General features: G+C 41.7%; 1 long non-coding RNA gene across 1 annotated transcript in view; it reads right to left on the reverse strand.

Annotated features, from left to right (window-relative positions):
* Positions 1 to 3,730: 3,730 nt before the first annotated feature.
* The window catches only part of LOC120057369, a 133,657-nt gene continuing 124,520 nt past the window's right edge, over positions 3,731 to 12,867 (reverse strand). Inside the window, exon 3 of the long non-coding RNA XR_005477910.1 lies at positions 3,731 to 4,501. This is a non-coding gene — a long non-coding RNA (uncharacterized LOC120057369). The remainder of the gene's footprint in view (positions 4,502 to 12,867) is intronic.

The following is a 12,867-nucleotide window of genomic DNA, read 5'->3' on the forward strand; positions in this document are numbered from 1 at the left end:
TGCAAGAATATGATTCTGAGATCATTTACTTTAAAGTCCTGAACCCTCATTGGTTTGAATGGTGTCAGCAATTTCTATCTTGTATTATTTTGATCTTAACACGAATTTGGGTATTTAGAGTACTACATAAAACTACCAGAATTTGGGTAACTTTCAGGTTTTGGGGAATTTAAACAAATTAGTTATCTAGTAAAGAATATTGAACATAACAAGGCTAACTAAATTTGCATATAGAACCTTATAGTCCAAAGCTCTCTGTACTAAAAATGGATGCCCTCACTACTGTAAGTCGATTTGGATAAAAGCTTCTGCTAATCATCATTTATACATTCATATTAAGTAAGATTATATTGTTCTCTGTGGTGTACAGTAATGAAAGTTGTCTAGAGGTTTTGATCCCAGCATGCAGCAGAGTCTTTACCGCACAGCTGTGAAGCGAGGGACCATGATGTAATTTTGGTAAAGAGGTGAAGGAAGAAGTGAATCTGAACTTTGTACATAATTGGCTACAGATCGTTGTGTTCTTCCCCCAGCTGCCTGCGGCCCTACTGTTCTCTACTCTATGGTTTTCCCCTAGTGGAATCTCTTTCATTACCACGTCCCTCCCACAAGCCTCGCTGCTCACTCCCTGGCGTGTTCATACATGTGCTAGTCTTAGTCTCCTGTCGTCCTCTCTTTTACTGTACTCTTGTCTCGCGCTCTTTTTTTTCTGTTTTTAAAAGTACGATATCTCACACCCACACAAACACAACAGAATTCAAAAAAACTAGTTTGTCAAATGTTAATTATTACACTGTTCTTAATTTATATGAGTTCATTTCCAAGCTGTATTGGGAATCGAGGATACATCTGTTTGTCTTTGACGGGTGTCCTTAAACTGACATAAGTCAAATTTCATGAACATATTGAGTGATTGCGCAACAGCTCAATCATAATGTCATATTGAAATGGAATTATAAATTCTGTATAGATTGACATATGATAACATTAAACCCTGATCTAACAATACACAGTACATCATCTGTAAAAAATCACGGAACAAAATTTATGACTCAAAAACACATGAATACTAATACCCATGTTGACAGCAGTTAATGTTTTTTTCAGCAGTTTCCAGCAGATGATTGGCGTTTCCTCAGGGAAAGCTAGGAGGCTGTACAGTTATCTCCTGTGATGTCACTCTGAACTATACAACCTACTACCTCAACCTGCGGGAACACTGCCTGCATGGGGGGGTGGGCAGAAAAAAACTTGTACCGGTACAAAAAACGTGTACCGCATCATACATTTGGGGGTGAGGGGTACAGAGGTGTAGTGGTACGGGGGGGGGGGGGGGGGGGGGGGGCAGCAGTTTAGAATATGGCTGGGTAGATGGTGTGAGGTTGAAAGACAGGGGATATGAGTACAGTTGGAGTTTGAGCTGGATATGGCTGGGAGTGTTAGCTGTGGTGAGTAGGGCAGGAGACTGGGTTTTTGAGATGAGATTTGGGATAAGGCTGTGGTGGGGGGTAGCAAAAAGGGGTAAAGTGAGGATTAGGAATATGACTGGCTTGGGAATAGGGATGGAAAATCTCATGCAGGAGCCCAATAGAGGTATGTCACTTGTACAATAAGGTTGTCCTAAGGGTGGGGCTCCACTGGATGTTATCATTTAACCTTTCACCTCAAGTACCTCTCTCCCCACCCTGCCCCAGCCCTGCCTCTCCATAAGGTTATCACATATCGTCCTGATACGGTATTCCAATACCTTTCCTACAGCCTACCTGTACTGTATACTCCTAGGTCAGAGAGGGGTGCTGTGATGGCCACACAGACACATACCTATAGACACGAGCTTGTGCGGCCAGTCACCACAAGTTCGGATCTACGGGTTTGTGGCAGCTGGCAAGTTCTCTTCGGGGACTAAACAAGATGAGGGATAGTCTTGTCTAAACTAGGAAACATGTTAATGATAACGTTATCATTTTTAATCCATTGTCGGGAGTCCTTCTGTGTCTGACAGAGAACAATAAGGAAACATAGAATACCAGAATGCCTCCTAAAGGTCATGCGTCATCATTTGAGAAAATGTGTCTCCTGTATAGTATATAATATAGTATACGACTGTCTCCTGTATAGTTCTATACTCTCTATATCCACTCTATCTGCTGGACATCTAAGTAGTGAAAACCCACTGAAGGACACAGTCTTCGCGCACAGAACACAACGAAACACGACATGGCACAACGCAATAACAAAACATCACACAATAAAACACAATCAATTGTCAGTAATAAAAAATGAAAGAATACCTCACAAACAAAAGAGCAATACAAATTCTGTCAACATTGTTTAGGAATGTACACTTCCCCCAAACATGTAATCCCCCATGCCATCTTTGTACGTTTTAAATCATCACTGTGTGTTTATTTCATGAAAATAACTTCAAATATATGTTTTATTTATTTCCCTGAGCCTCCTTTGGCCCTTGAAATGCTCAGTCTGATCATGTGGGTGTTAGGAAACTAATGTTAAGATATTTACGTTCACAGCCCTGGTTGGCTGATAGGATGGTCTAGAGACCACCCTTTTACACAGGTGAACAGTCAGTGGTCTATTATAATTAGATCACATTATGATGTCATGATCCCACCTGAACAGGTTGAATTCCAGGATTTTTTTCCCGACAAGCTCATACACAAAAAGTGTATTATCATACTTTTTACAATTTCAGATTGTTATTTAGACCTCATAGTGTGGAAATCTAATCTAAAAAATACAGGAAATCATGTATTTAAATGCAATGCCCCTTTAAAATCTCATGGTAATTCCTCATTCATTTCTTGTCATTTTTTTGCACTTTGGCTTTAACAAAAAATGTACTACAGTGAAGGACAATTGTTAGAATCATTCATACACAAATTGAAATGATCCCTCAAGTCCCTTTTTTTAATCTTTATTTAACTAGGCAAGTCAAGAAATGTAGGAAAGCGCATGGAAACCTTGCCTGAATACAGGTTCAGACTAATATGATTGTGGTGGTTGACAATAAGATAATGGGCAAATCCTTGAGTATATATTGAGGTATCAAACGTTTGTCCTGAAAAAATATATTGAGGCAAGATTTTATATTCTTTATCGAATGTTACCTTCAATAACAAGCTGGGGTTGATACACTGCACTACTATTCTGTTTGACAACCGAACGAGACCTTCCAAATCTGTCCGTCTGAAATGTATTATATACCACTTATCAGTTGAGAAAAGATTGGGGATCTCCTGTGATATGGCACAATGAAGTGGACAAGACACATGACTGTCATATGCGCTTGGCGTTGTATAACCCTTATGTGACTCATATACTTTTGCCTCTCAATATCAAAAGGGAGGAGAGAGAATAGTATGTTGGTTATTACAATGCCTTATTGCATTTTCATGTTAGCGTATATTCATTATTTTCAAGAGGTAGCCAGGAAAAATCATTCAAGTATCCGGGACGAACAATAAATATTTCATTTCAGATATGTCTGCCCATCTTCCTGATTTCTGAATTGTAATATACAAATTGACCTATACAGACTTTGCAAATAATATCTGTTACCACTTAATAAAATGTCAGGGTGTGAGTACATTTGTTGAAGAAATACTGCAATGCAGAATTGAAACAAAAAAAACGAGTTAAAATGGATTTAAATCTGGCCATAGCTCTTATATAAAGACATTTTAATAACTGCTATAGAGAAAGTCACCCCAGGGGATAGTGCAGAAGGTATAATTAAACAATGAATAAGACAACAGTCAAATGAAAGGTCACATGAATTAACAGTAAATCAATGAACTCAATGAGTTCTGCTGAGCCACCTTGTCACTCTAATCACCACAGAAACACAGCACACCTCTTGATTAAGGTGTGTAACAGAAATGATAGACCGTGTGACATTCAACTACAAATTGAAAAGGTCATTCAATTGTCATAGCGAACTGTAAATCAAAACAAAACATGGCTCTGAAAGATATTTTTGATTTGAAAATGCCATGTTTCGTTTATGTACATCACTACACTATCTTTCAGAACAATCACTGTCAAATATTTTTCACAAGCTGAGGGTGAATATGCACACGAGGGAGAGATTTAATTCGCTTTATTTATGTTACCGTACTTATCTCCGAGAAATATAGGAATTCACAATCACCGTTAAAAACAATACAGGTACTATAGGGTAAGGTCAGTTGAACATGAGAGAATGAGAGGTACAGAATCATAGGTCCAGTTTCGCACTTATCACGACAAACCAAGACCAAGAGAGAAATTAATAGAGAAATGAATAGAAAAATACAGAAATACGAAAAGAGAAATGCCAACGTACTGGTGTGGTAGTGGGTAGCCAATGGTGTGGGCTGGAGCCAACATGGTGTGGGAACCAAAGGGCTGGTCAGTCCTCGTCTCCTCGTCTGGCATCAAAATGGAGTCAGGCTTGGTGGACAGAGTAGGCCGGCTCTTTCAGTGAAAATACAGCAGGGACCTGGGACAACACACACATAAATTGTTACAACCACATTGTGAACAGAGCAAAGAGTCTGTTTGACACCCTTAAACCAGACACACACACACACACACACACACACACACACACAATCACACATCCAGACACACACGCACATACAACACACAGTCACAAACACATCCCAACGTCAGTATACCCAAAAAAGAGTTCAGAAACTACTAGCGAAAAAAGCCCAATAATAGCAGCATTGTTTTAACAAGAGAATATCGGCAAATCACCGGCTGAAATTGAAGCAAAGATACTGTCCCCCTCTTTCTTTCTTCCTTCTTTCACCCTCCTGTCCTGCTGTCCTATCCTCAATAACAGGGGTACAAAACCCAAACCCCCAAGATGGAGTTTGAAAAAATCTACGGCGAGCTAGAGACGGCGTAAGGTTGAATGCAGACGGTGAGATGTGGTCGAGGAGGAGCTGTTGTAGCTGCTCAGGGCTGGCTACAGAGAAAGTGGAATTTGTGACCATGCAAAGGAAAGGGTGGTGTTTTCTTTTTTTTTTTGGCGCTGCTTCATTCTGCCTGTTTTTTTTTTATCCCAGCAGGGTCCTTGGCTGCGGTTCTGACTCTCCTTAGCTGTGCCAAAACGTTGGACGTTTCCTTTTGTTTTAAACTCCCCTGAATTGAATCGAACAAGGGGATGACAAAAAGATATCGCCTCGAACAGGCAGGGGGAAAATTTACCCAGAAATGTTCAAAGCAGAGCGAAAGTTAGAGAGGAAAAGAGGGGGGAAAGAAAGAGAGACAGAGAGAGAGAAAAAGCGAGTGTGAGAAAGTACAAGATCAAAAAATAATAGAAGCTTAACAGAAGATTGAGGAGAGAAAAAAAAAAGAAATTTCGAAGGAAAGGTGAATACTGAAAAGGACTGCTTTTCGCACCGGACTTTTCTCTGCAAACATGTCTCCCATCTCTCCCCAAATGCGAGCGAGCCAGCTGCCTAGTGAGTCTTCTCACCTCTCCTCCGCCCTCTCCATAACAGAGCAGCCCTCGCCTCAGCCCCAGCCTTTCCAATCTACGCCACGTAGTGAAAGACATAGAGAGAGAGAGAGAGAAAGCGGCCACTTTTCTCTCCCCTTTCCAAAATGGCTGAGGGCCGGGGCCAGACAGAGACAGAGGGAGAGCTACAGCTAGCGGAGAGGGAGAGTAGCGCTTGTCACGAGAGGGCTGTCTCACCCCGCCTCACCCCTTCTCACCCTGCTGCAACAGAGCAACTCTCTCTCTTAGTCTCCTTCCTCTCACACACCCTTTGTTCCATTCACTCACTGTCAGGCCAGAGCAATGGCGCACAGTTGTGTCGTCACCCCGTAGGAAGAAGCCTTGGTCAGCCTGGACCAGCCTGCCATGCAGGGAGGATGCTGCTAGTAGTGCCAGTAGTGCCTGGCTGTATGATGATGCTCGAGTCTGGCAAAATATTATCTGCCTATCTGGTACGCGGTCTGGCAGTTCCATCTAGCTAATCTCCTCCTGATGCAGTGATATGTATTTTCTGGCTGGCTGGTTTTGTGTCTCTCTGTCTGAATGTATGACCCATATCTTTAACCTTTTCAATATTATTCAGGATATGAAAATCACAGAGATTCTGGATCCAGAGGGAGTCATTTCAGTGTCGCACGTGCTAACACCTAATTTCTTCCCGATGTTTAGCGGGGATATATTTACCAAGCTGATGAAATTTCGGCTGATACACATTTTCAAAACACAACATTGATACAAAAAAAATTGAAAAAAATTGTATTAGTAATATTTTTGCGTTCTCTCTGTTTTGGTTTGGCAGTAAATTTGTAGCTGCATGAAAACATGAAAATTGCAGACTAGTAGGCTAGGTTATTGTTCATCCACATTTTGGACATCTATCAATTATAAATGGTCCGGCATTTTAAATGACTACCTCAAGATCTTAAAAATCCCATCTGTGTACTGCTGTCAGCCAACCCATTTCAGTCTATTGGAAGGTATCCTTATATGTCTGAATGTAGTAACAAAAATGTTCCGCCAAAGACCCTTGCCTTGACAACTATTTTGTATTGATGGAATTTTTCCAAATGAATTATGCTCCAGTCCTTACAATGAATAGGCCTGAATTTAAATGATATTTTATGACTAAATGTATGTACCCTACCATACACAAACATTCTTTTGAACAGTACGCATGTGGCCTGGTCTAAAATAATAACATTGAAATGAATAGGAAAATAAAATGTATTTTTGTACATTTTTGTACCCCCTTCCATCCCACCAACACGTGAAATAACCTATTTTAAAGTAGTGTCAGGGAGAAGCTGTGTAAATAATAATGGGAACTCTCTCTTTTCTGCCCGAGTCTGCTGTCTGAGCCCTGCCAAGGGTCTGCTGTCTCCTCTCTTCCACAGCCACAGTCTCAGCCTCAGCCTCACACAGCCACCACTTGAATCTCAATGAACACATTTGACTTTCAGGACACACATTGCCAAGTCCCCTGGCTGGCTGTCGCAGTGCCTAGACTAAGTCCCAAATGGTACCCCATCCCCCAAAGGGCCCTGGTCAACAGTAGTGCACTATATAGGGTGACATTTGGGAAGCCTAGTCTACATGGAGAACTAAGGCCCTCTCTGGAGCAGCCGGGGGAACAAAGAGGGAGGCAGACGAAGCAGACATGGGCACAACCCCAGACTAAGGCCCCATACAGCACCCCCTAGAACGTGCCAGAACCCCCAGAGGACAAAGGCCAACACCCTTCTGGGGAGAGGGGTGAGGAAGCAAGGGAGAGAGGGTAACAGACAGACATGGTAGGCATAACCCCATACACCACTGAACCCCAAGAACCCCTGAGAACCACCCAGAACCCACAGCGAACAAAGACTAACACCCACCAGGACCCAGCCAAAGTCAATCAGTAAGGGAGAGAAAGAGAGAGAAGTAGAAAAGAGGGGTCAGAGACCCAAAATATCATAATCACTAGGAGCAATGAGTAATATACTGTAATATATTGTCATATATTGTGCAATATATGAAATACCAGTGCTAACATGAGAATGTAAAAATTGGGCAGCAATAGTCCAAAATCCTTTACAACTTATGTTAACTGTCAATGGGAAACCAGAGTGACTTACAGGAGCAATTAAGGTTAAGGTCCTTATTAAGGGCCTTGCTCAAGGGCACATCAACATATTCTTCACCCAGTCAGCTCGGTTATTCGAACCAGTGAGCATTTGGTTACTGGCCCAATGCTTTTAACTACTACACAGATATAATGTAAGAGCAGATAATGTACAGTGTAATGTGGAGCAATTATGCTGTTTCTTTAAAGCAGTCTTGCATTCCTCTTACAGTCTTGTGTCCCAACTGGCATCATATTCCCTATATAGTGCACTACTTTGGACTGATGAGTGCAGAGAGGTTTATCTTTGTTTTCCAACATGTCTCTCTGGGCTCTGAACTCTTTGTTCTTTCCGGTAACTGATGAATCATGTCCACTGAGGCCCAGAGAGTGAACACACTGGTTACAACCACATAATAGAAAACAACCGCGTCACAAAGACAGGCAGACGCACAAAGACTAACGAACCATCACTCAACCAGGGAGAGGACGGTCATAAAAAAATAAAAATATATATATATTAGTTAAAGATATAACCACAACATCCAGAGATTTCAGAATTGAGAAAAAAATAAAACATTGTGAACCTATGACCAAAAAGTTAAGAATAGCTGGTCATGAGATGGCAAAGCTGTTAACTAGCTAGCTGCCTACTTAACAACCAAATGACACGCAACATCTGTTTGTAGCGAAGCCAAAATCCAGTCCTAGAAATCATGCTTGATTCTCTAACTCTTGTTCTGTTTCTTTCTTTTACCCCTCCCTCATGCCCTCTCTAGCTTCTTCCGTTGCTTGCCATATTATCCAAAACTCTAGCGCTCTTAACAGAAAACTGATGAGAGAAGACAGACAGACAAAGGAGGAGAGGACAGTAGAAAGTCAGTAAAGGGATAACACAGCTGCTCAACAACTTTGTTCCCTAATAGCCTCATCTCATCGTCTCTCTCTTTGCATGGTGATCTCATCTACTGCCTCTCCTACAGACAGACACTCTTGGAGCATTGTTGCCTGTAGCTGAGAGACCATCTTGGAGCACTGTACACGATGTAGCGAAGACTGGGTTGATTTCATCTTGGGAGTACTGCAAGGATAACGTTGCGTCTCCTTTAAGTTGGTGGCAGCTCAGTTGTCAATAGTTTTAGTGTTTCAAAGCACTTCATTTTAATAGTGTACTGCCTGTGGCTATGACTGGAGACTGGAAAAGAGAAGTCAACCTACTAAATGACCTGACTGTTTCAGTTTAGACCAAATTAAAGATGTGAAGGCTTATGTGTTTGATACGGACCTTTAAACCTGTTAAACTCCGAACGGTTGTTTTGGGCCCTGTATTGGGCCCAGCAAGTTTTGGGAGGTACATCCTAAAAAAATGTTGGGTCAGAAAATAGAAAGTGATATACACTGAACAAAAAAAAAAATGCAACATGCAACAATTTCAAAGATTTTACTGAGTTACAGTTCATATAAGGAAATCAGTCAATTGAAATAAGTTCATTAGGCCCTGATCTATGGATTTCACATGACTGGGAATACAGATATGCATCTGTTGGTCACAGATACACTACATGACTAAAAGTATGTGAACACCTGCTCATTGAACATCTCATTCCAAAATCATGGGCATTAATATGGAGTTGGTCCCCCCCTTTCCTGCTATAACAGCCTCCACTCTTCTGGGAAGGCTTTCCACTAGATGTTGGAACATTTCTCCGGGGAATTGCTTTCATTCAGCCACAAGAGCATTAGTTAGGTCGGGCACTGATGTTGCCTGGCTCGCAGTTGGCGTTCCAATTAATCTCAAAGGTGTTCGATGGGGTTGAGGTCAGGGCTCTGTGCAGGCCAGTCATGTTCTTCCACACCAATCTCAACAAACAATTTCTGTATGGACCTCGCTTTGTGCACGGGGGTATTGTCATGCTGAAACAGGCAAGGGCCTTCCCCAAACTGTTGCTACAAAGTTGGAAGCACAGACTCATCTAGAATGTCATTGTATGCTGTAGCGTTAATATTTCCCTTTAATGGAACTAAAAGGCCTAACCCAAACCATGAAAACAGCCCCAGACCATTATTCCTCCTCCACCAAACTTTACAGTTGGCACTATGCATTTGGGCAGGTAGAGTTCTCCTGGCATTCGCCAAACCAAGATTCTTCCTTCAGACTGCCAGATGGGGAAGCTTGATTCATCACTTCAGAGAACGCATTTCCACTGCTCCAGAGTCCAATGGCAGCCAGCTTTACACCGCTCCAGCCGACACTTGGCATTGCGCATGTTGATCTTAGACTTTTGTGCGGCTGCTCGACCATGGAAACCCATTTCATGAAGCTCCCGACGGACAGTTTAGAACTCTGTAGTGAGTGTTGCAACCGAGGACAGAATATTTTAGCACTTGGCTGTTCCGTTCAGTGAATTTGTGTGGCCTACCACTTCTCGGCTGAGCCGTCGTTGCTCCTAGACGTTTCCACTTCAAAATAACAGCACTTACAGTTGACCGGGGCAGCTCTAGCAGGGCAAACATTTGACAAACAGATTTTTTGGAAAGGTGACATCCTATGAAGGTGCCACATTGAAAGCCACTGAGCTCTTCAATAAGGCCATTCTACTGCCAATGTTTGTCTATGGAGATTGCATGGCTGTGTGCTTGATTTTATACACCTGTTAGCAACGAGTGTGTTTGAAATAGCCGAATACACTAATTTGAAGTGGTATCCATATACTTTTGTATATACAGTGTACCTTAAAAAAAAAGTAGGGGCGTCGATCAGAAAACCAGTCAGTATCTGGTGTGATCACTTTTTGCCTCATGCACCGCAACATCTTCTTCGCATAGTTGATCAGGCTGTTGTTTGTGGAATGTTAGTGGATATTGGCAGGAACTGGAACACGCTGTCGTACATGTCGATCCAGAGCTTCCCAAACATGCTCAATGGGGGACATGGCTGGTGAATATGCAGGCCATGGAAGAACTGGGACATTTTCATCTTTCAGGAATTGTGTACAGATCCTTACAACATGGGGCTGTGCATTATCATGCTGAAACATGAGGTGATGGAGGAATGGCACGACATTGGGCCTCAGGATCTCGTCATGGTATCTCTGTGCATTGAAATTGCCATCGATAAAATGCAATTGTGTTTGAAGTCTGTAGCTTATGCCTGCCCACACGACGCCATACACGACCCTGTCTGACATCTGCCCGGGATAGTTAAAACCGTGATTCATCCGTGAAGAGCACACTTCTCCTGCATGCCAGTGGCCATCGAAGGTGAGCATGTGCCCACTGAAGTATGTTACGACGCCAAACTGCGGTCAGGTCAAGTCCCTGGTGAGGACGAAGAAAATGCTGATGAGCTTCCCTGAGATGGTTTCTGACAGTTTCTGCAGAAATTCTTCGGTTGTGTAAACCCACAGTTTCATCAGCTGCATGGGTGGCTCATGTCAGATGATCCTGCACGTGAAGAAGCCGGATGTGGAGGTCCTGAGCTGACGTGGTTACACATGGTCTGCAGTTGTGAGGCCGGTTGGACGTTCTACCAGATTATTTTTGATGCCCGGGAAGCTGGTGTTTGGAGGATATATTGGCACTCGAAATACCGGCTTCGAGGGCTTTATCACTTTTATACAACGGTTATCAACATATTCATATTCAACATAGTGATTGACATATTTTCATAAAAGATATTTTTATTAATTCATTCGTACTATTTCATCCTTCCAGAAGATATAGTCCCGACACAAATCTAGAGTTGCTACCCAAGCCGGCTGGTCATTCAGTCTTTTTGTTCTGTATCTATGGACGCGACCAGTTGTGGAAGAGGTACACAATTGTCATACTTGAGTAAAAGTAAAGATACCTTAATAGAAAATGACTGAGGTAAAAGTGAAAGTCACCCAGTAACATACTACTTCAGTAAAAGTCTAAAAGTATTTGGTTTTAAATATACTTAAATATCAAAAGTACATGTAATTGCTAAAATATACCTAAGTATTGAAAGTAAAAGTATAAATCATTTAAAATTCCCTATATTAAGCAAATCAGACTGCACCATTTTCTTGTTTTTTTATTTATGGATTGCCGGGGGCACACTCCAACACTCAGACATAATTTACAAACTGAACATTTGTGTTTGGTGAGTCCGCCAGCTCAGAGGCAATAGGAATGACCAGGGATGTTCTCTTGATAAGTGCATGAATTTGAAAATGTGCATGTCGTGCTAGCCATTCAAAATGTAACGAGTACTTTTAGGTGTCAGGAAAAATGTTTTGAGTAAAAAGTGCATTATTTTTTCAGGAATGTACTGAAGTAAAAGTAGTCAAAAAATATAAATAGTAAAGTAGAGTACAGATACCCCAAAAAACTACTTAAATAGTACTTTAAAGTATTTTTACATAGGTGCTTTATACCACTGGACGCAACCCAGTCATTCTGTCTAAATGCTCCAACTACGGCTAACTTACAGTCACGTCAAAAAGTGCAGCCAAGAATAACAGCAAGGTAGCTGCATTTGCATTTGTTTATGCTGTTTTCTAGTGACATTTATTTTGATACGTCCATGACAATGAGCTAATGAGGTTCGATTTCACCTGGCATGTAAAATGTGCTCACTCGTCAGGACACTGTTGTTTAGAGGAGCTAGCCATCAACACAGCTAACACAATCACTTCAAACTGTAGCTGGAAAGACTGCAAACTATCCATAAAAATTATGCCAGCTGATTCATGATTTCGACTGGCTGAGAAACGCAGCCTGCCAGCCTGCTTGTCTCTTCCCGACTCCAGACACGTTCATTACTATGGGACAGCTGGAGATCGAATTTCAATATTGAAACAATGTTGTAAATGTTGGAGAGACAGACAGCAAGGTTTATACAAATCTCAGCTGTTGAAAACTAAATGTTAGTCTAAAAGAAATGTGAGATAATGTCTTGATGCTTTTTATAGTGGAGCTTAAGTTTATAAAGTGCCTGGCTGCGCTGATGAGACAGTGGATTGCGCAGTCAGATGGAACAGAGTTAAACAGACATTTTAACGTCATAGATTTAGCCAGTGGCAACGTGCGAATAGACACCGTCTGGAATGCGGTTTTAACCAATCAGCATTCAGGACTAGACCCACCCGTTGTATAAAAAATTACTTTGAAGGCGGCTTATGGTAGAGAAATGAACATTCAATTATCTGACGACAGCTCTGCTGGACATTCCTGCAGTCAGCATGCCAATTGCACAAAACCTTAAAACTTGAGACATATGTTGTATTGTATT

This window comes from Salvelinus namaycush, chromosome 12, assembly GCF_016432855.1.
Source record: "Salvelinus namaycush isolate Seneca chromosome 12, SaNama_1.0, whole genome shotgun sequence".
NCBI classification, from domain to species: Eukaryota; Metazoa; Chordata; class Actinopteri; order Salmoniformes; family Salmonidae; genus Salvelinus; species Salvelinus namaycush.